Source organism: Lipotes vexillifer, unplaced genomic scaffold (assembly GCF_000442215.2).
Source record: "Lipotes vexillifer unplaced genomic scaffold, Lipotes_vexillifer_v1.1 scaffold587, whole genome shotgun sequence".
In the NCBI taxonomy this organism is placed as follows: Eukaryota; Metazoa; Chordata; class Mammalia; order Artiodactyla; family Lipotidae; genus Lipotes; species Lipotes vexillifer.
Window position 1 is genome coordinate 1,003,121 of NW_006790779.1, and position 6,655 is coordinate 1,009,775.

Sequence of the window (6,655 nt, forward strand, 5' to 3'; positions counted from 1 at the left end):
GGGGTCCCACCCTAAGTCACCTCATTAGCATACACTCTGGTGTGATTGAAAGGGGCTGGTTATGCATAGCAAAAAAACCCACAAATCCTGTCACTCAGGAAATTCCAAGGGTTTTAGGAGCTCTGCCAGGAACTGTGGGCAAAGACTAAATTATTTTTGTATTATATCACACCCAGAAATTCCACTCCTAGATATATACCCGAGAGAAATTAAAACATGCATCCACACAAAAACTTCTATGTGAATGTTTACAGCAGCGTTATTCGTAATAGCCCAAAAGTAGAAACAACCCAAATGTCCACCATTTGAAGAATGGATAAGCAAAATATGATATATTCATAAAGTGGGATATTATTTAGCAATAAAAGGAATGAAGTTCTGATAAATGCTATAACATGGGTGACCCTTGAAAACACTACGCTAATGGAAAGACGCCAGACGCACGAAAAACATACATCGTATGATTGTATTTAGATGAAATGTCCAGGATAGGCAACTGTATGGGGTCAGAAAGTAGATTACTGGTTGCCAAGGGCTGGGAGGGTTGGCAGGAGTGACTGCAAATGGCTACAGGGCGATAGAAATGTTCTAAAATCAGTTTGTGGTAGTAGTTGTACAACTCTTTGAATATACTAAAAGGCATTAACTTGTACACTTTAGATGGATGAACTGTATGGTATGTGAATTATATCTCAATAAAGCTCTTTTTACAAAGTTCAGCAAGTTGGCCAAAGGCGAACAATTATTAGTAGATAAGCTGGGTTGGGAGTTGAGTCCAGGCCCTATATGCACACTGTCTTTCTTTCTGTTTGTATCTCAGATATGCCTAACATATTTATTTATCTCAAGACCAGTGTGCATAGAAAAATGCATAATAATATCTAACACGTGCATAACAATGTTTTATAATCCATCTTCTTTTTTTCACTTTAAAATAGACTGCGAGCACTTTTCCATGTCATGACGTAGTCTTCTACCACATAAAATTTAACAGCTACGTAGTATCCCGTTGTATGGCTGAACCTTAATTTGTCCAACCAGGTCCCTATGATTTGAGTGGTTTCTAATATGGGGCTATTATCAAACTCCGTGCTATAAGCAGGCTGGTGGGTTTTCTATTTTTGATAGCGTCTATGACCTTTTTTCACTGACCAGTGTAGGGTTTCTCTACTTATAAAACTTTTTACAAAAGCATGATATACATATATAAAAGTGTCCATATCGTAAGTGTAGGAGTGGCCATGTTTCAGAAACAGCACCCCTGTGTAACCAGCGTCCAGCTGAAGAAACAGAACATGACCAGCACCTCAGAAGCCCCCTCCCACCCTCCATATCTTTTTCCCTTCTTCAGTTGAATATCAGGTGGCAGTACATCAAATTGGCGAATCCAACACCCCCCTTTGGAGCAGAGCCAGTAAAGACATCACAGATTACTGCTTAACATGCGCTTGTGTCTCTCTATTCTGTTTGTGCCTTGGCTGTCCCACTTTCAATGCTCTGATATCTAGTAACCTTAATCGTCACCTGAGCATCACCTCGACCCTGAGTTTCCACGTTTTGGGTAGCTTCAGGAGCTGAGTGGGCAGCTGGCGAGTTAAGCTGGCATGGGTGAGTGGCATGACCAGGCATGTGGTGCCATCTTCCCCGCCCTACACGCCTGACAGTGTGTGTAAGGAGGGCCTAAGCCCTGGTTGTGAGCGAGGGCCAGAAGTTCTATACTAGTGGATCTCGAACTTGGCTGCATATTGGAATCCCTGGAGGGCTTTAAAATATAATGATGCCTGGGACCCACCCCCAGAGATTCTGATTTAATTGGCTTGGGGTATATGGCCTGGGCATGGAGATTTTTTTTTAATACCCAGATGATTCCAAAATGCAGCCAAGGCTGGGAACCCATGCTCTACACTCGGATTCTCTTTGGCTTTTGGGGGTGTACTGCTTGGTGTCAACATTAGCTGAAGATTAAATGCCAGGTCTCATTGACTCCCTAATATTTTTGTAATTCACTGCAACTTTTTTTGGCTTTCTTTAGAGGGTTTGTGCAGTACTATTTTGACAAACATCGCACTCGCTTAGATTGAACTGACATTCTCTGAGATGGCTGTGGGTATACGAGGTCCTTTAGCCTGAATGGGAATTAAGATGTCTTAAAACAATAATGAGTTACCAGAGTCACTCCTTAAGCATATTTATGTGTTTTCCTGTCTCTCCTGCTGATGATGTGCCTTGGTGTAATAGTGTGCTCACCGGAAGAAACGATGGTTTCAGATGCGTAAATTACACAAGGGAGATTTGCAAAACCATCATGCCTGATCCATCTAAATTGTTCCCTGTTTCCTGCAGAGGATACGAGCCTTTAGAAGGGCACTCTGCAGGCAGGGGGGACTTGCCCAAACAGAGGCCCAGAGAGCATACTTGAAAGATGATTAAAGAAAGTTTCTTTTATAAGTTACCTTCAAGAGGGAAAAGGAAATACCTGGTTTATGAGCCAAAACCAGTGGGCTGAGCAAATATCAGACAAAGGGAAGAGAAAGGAGTTTGAGCAAAGCGAGAAGCGAGATGAGTCTGGCGTAAGTTGGTGCTTCCAGGGTGTCCCCAGTAGAGAGAACAATCAGCTAGCTTACCTGGTGGGGTTGTTGGCAGGTGTAAGCAGAGCTACCCAGGTACTGAGGCACAGGGAACACGAGCAAGTGTCATCCGTGTTAGACAGAAAGGGTAATAAACAGTGAAGGCAAGAGTGCAGATATGGAAACGCCTCCTGATTCCCAGGGAAAGGTCATGCTCTCCTCAATTTCACCCTCCTAAATGTTTGCACGAGAATGCTGATGCATGGGGCTGGAGTGCCTAGGAACCCCATCCTTTCTCAAGGAGTGCTTGGTGGACCCTGGCCAGAAGGTCAGCTCCAACAGAGCTCAGAGTTGATGATACACTTTCCCACATGATTTCGAAGCAGTGGTGGGTTCTGTCTTGTATTTATACAGCCAACGGAAAGAATCTATTTTGGAGAAAACAGGCAAAGAAGGGAGCTGAGGATAGTAATTTTGTACCCTGCTCTGTAATTTAGTCTGGTATTCTCTGCTGAAGGAGAAAATAGTCCCTGTGTTAACAGACAGTAGAGGATGAGAGAAAGATGGATCAAGAAATTTGGACCCTGGTCCTGGAATTTTCAATGTGTTAGGAAGAGAGGAAATACTTTTAACTTTTTTCCCCCATTTTAAACATCATAGAAAGACATTGCTTATTCGTGGAGGAGATAGATGTACAGATTCAGCTATAGATGGATGGATAGATAGATAAATATAGCAGGGTGGGCAGTGTAACAACAGATAGATGAGAGGAAGTGAGAGTATTGACCAAGAGCATAGATTCTGAAGACGGACTGCTGCCTGTGACAGTCACAGCTGTCACTGACTAAAAAGTGACCTTGGGCAGGTTACGCAACCTCTCTGTGCCCCAGCGTCCTCATCTGTAAAATGAGATAGTAAGAGTACATACCTCATGGAGCCTGGCACAAAGTAAGCCAATCAAATTTCACTTTAATTTTATTATTATCAGGATATTACGAGAGAACTGATGAGGACTATCTACCCCAGCCCGAGGAAGTCAGAGAGAATCACCTCCCTGATTAGGGGAGGTGGTAGCCTGGGCTGAGTCTCAGATGATGAATATGAATTGAAGACAGGACGGAGACAGAATTCTCATTCTAGGCAGAGGAGTGGGGTCTGTGGGTGAGAAACATGTTTGTAAGGAAGGTTGTTAAGTGATTTGTATTTTTTGAATCATAATTCCCTCCATGTTTGAAAAATAGGTGAGCACATATGTGGAAGTCACAGTGTGGTTTTTGGGTTATTTTTTTCTTTCCCTTCCAGTCCACAGGGTGACTGCGGTGTAAGGAGGTTCAGAAGCATCTTGTAATGTCTCCCAGTCTCCTCCCCAGGGTCTGTAGTCTACAGTTTGGAAATCATTGCTGGAGTCTGCTGTATCCTGGGCTCAGGTCCTGCTTTCCTTCGACAGTGCTATCCACATGGAGAGCCCTTGAAGGTTTTCAAATGGAGGAACCGTGGGGAAAATGATTACTCATCATCCATTTCAACCTCCTTTCAATGTGCCTTTACATGTAGCAGAGTCTACAAATCTAAAACTACATTTCCCAGACTCCCTGGCAGCTGAGTAATTTCAGTTCCACCAGCCAGATGCGGTCACATGAGACAAATTCAGACCTCTTCCAAGTGGGGAAAGAGGCATGGTGGGAAGCTTATGTTTTGCGGGTGCATCTTTCAACAGGTCTGGTGTGCCTCTGAAGCCAGTGGTTCCAGCAGTGGCTTCCTGAATCCCCACATTGCACCTGAGGTCGGGACCCTGGAGCCAGCTGCTGCGAGGGCAGCTTGCCAGTTTGCTTACACAACAGTTTCCTGAAGGTGGTGGTTTGCTGTCAGGAGAACCAAGTTAGCACACGTCTGGGTTCTGCTGTATCCTGGACCCAGGCCCTGCTTGCTCTCCACCTCTCTCCAGAGCAGGGTCAACCCCACTTCCCCTGTCTCCTTTCCCCTGCCCATGGCCCTTCTTTAGAGTCACCTGGTCTCTACCACAGCTTTGGGAAGGGAATCTGCCCTGGCATCTCGATTACTTTCCTCCCAGGAGGCACCTGGGCTTCTTATGCAAATTTATCTCCTCCTACTTATGCAGATTTGACCATTCCCCTGCCTTTAAGCTAGTTGTTTGTTTAACCTTAAAAAGAAAATAAAAAAGGACAATTGCCTCCCCAAATACCTTGCCACAAAGTGATGCCACTTGGGGCGGAAAGAGAGATATAGTCTTGTGGGGAGATGCTGATAACAGCAGGCCAGATGATCAGGTAAATAAGCTAACTGAAATGGACAGGTAGGAACTTCCAGGTAATTTATAAAGAAAGCAAGTTGTGGCCAGAGTAAGGAGCTGTCCTCTGAAGCAGAAGGAATAATCTTTCAGGATCTGGAACTTAAAGAGAAGTGAGATAGAGTAAACGATAGCTCGGACCTGGGGTGGGGTGGGAGAGTTTCCAGTCTCCACAGTGTCCCCATGTGAACTGTAGGGGTCTGCTCTGCCCTCAGAGGCCTGGCCGAGGGCCCCAAGAGGGGGCTGAAATCCAGGCCAAGCCCCCCCTCACCAAACTGCGGTCCCCAGCATGGGGCTGTGTGCTCCCAGAGGAAGGAATGGGCCCCTTTTAAAATCCACATTATGGTAGTTCTATTTGTAGTTTTTTAAGGAACCTCCATACTGTTCTCCAGAGTGGCTGTATCAATTTACATTCCCACCAACAGTGCAAGAGTCTTCCCTTTTCTCCACACCCTCTCCAGCATTTATTGTTTCTTGATTTTTTGATGATGGCCATTCTGACCAGTGTGAGATGATATCTCATGGTAGTTTAGATTTGCATTTCTTTAATGATTAATGATGTTGAGCATTGTTTCATGTGTTTGTTGGCAATCTGTATATCTTCTTTGGAGAAATGTCTGTTTAGGTCTTCTGCCCATTTTTGGATTGGGTTGTTTGTTTTTTTGTTATTGAGCTGCATGAGCTGCTTGTAAGTTTTGGAGATTAATCCTTTGTCAGTTGCTTAAAAAACTACAAATAGAGCTACCGTACAACCCAGCAATCCCACTACTGGGCATATACCCTGAGAAAACCATAATTCAAAAAGAGTCATGTACCAAAATGTTCATTGCAGCTCTATTTACAATAGCCAGGACATGGAAGCAACCTAAGTGTCCATCAACAGATGAATGGATAAAGAAGATGTGGCACATATATACAATGGAATATTACTCAGCCATAAAAAGAAACGAAATTGAGTTATTTGTAGTGAGGTGGATGGACCTAGAGTCTGTCATACAGAGTGAAGTAAGTCAGAAAGAGAAAAACAAATACCGTATGCTAACACATATATATGGAATCTAAGGGGGAAAAAAAAGTCATGAAGAACCTAGGGGTAAGACAGGAATAAAGACACAGACCTACTAGAGAATGGACTTGAGGATATGGGGAGGGGGAAGGGTAAGCTGTGACAAAGTGAGAGAGTGGCATGGACATATATACACTACCAAACGTAAAATAGATAGCTAGTGGGAAGCAGCCGCATAGCACAGGGAGATCAGCTCGGTGCTTTGTGACCACCTAGAGGGGTGGGATAGGGAGGGTGGGAGGGAGGGAGACGCAAGAGGGAAGAGATATGGGAACATATGTATATGTATAACTGATTCACTTTGTTATAAAGCAGAAACTAACACACCATTGTAAAGCAATTATACTCCAATAAAGATGTTAAAAAAAAAAAAGAAAATCCACATTAATGGGTCATAGGGGCCATCCTAGTTCCCGGTGATGAGACAGAGAGGCCCAGACGTGCCTGTGGTCAAAGGCTCCTGACAGCTGGAAGGGTACTCCCTCCCCCAGCCTCCAAAGCATGGAGGGCGGCTGGATGTGCAGAGCTGTGTGCCCAGCCCTCTCCCAGCTCTGCCTGAGACAGCAGTTTGCCCTTTGATTACATAACCACACGGAAAGGGCGAGGCGGCATTGACTTTGTTATTGTTTCGTCTGCCAAGTGTTTTCAAGCCATAAACTGCGCGTTAGGGACTCTGCGATCTTTCTTGGGACTTTGAAAACTGCTTAGAAAGAG

General features: G+C 44.4%; 1 pseudogene; it reads right to left on the reverse strand.

The window, feature by feature from the left end:
* Positions 1-6,655, reverse strand: part of LOC103075666 (uncharacterized protein C16orf59 homolog) — a 24,918-nt pseudogene that overhangs the window by 18,137 nt on the left and 126 nt on the right.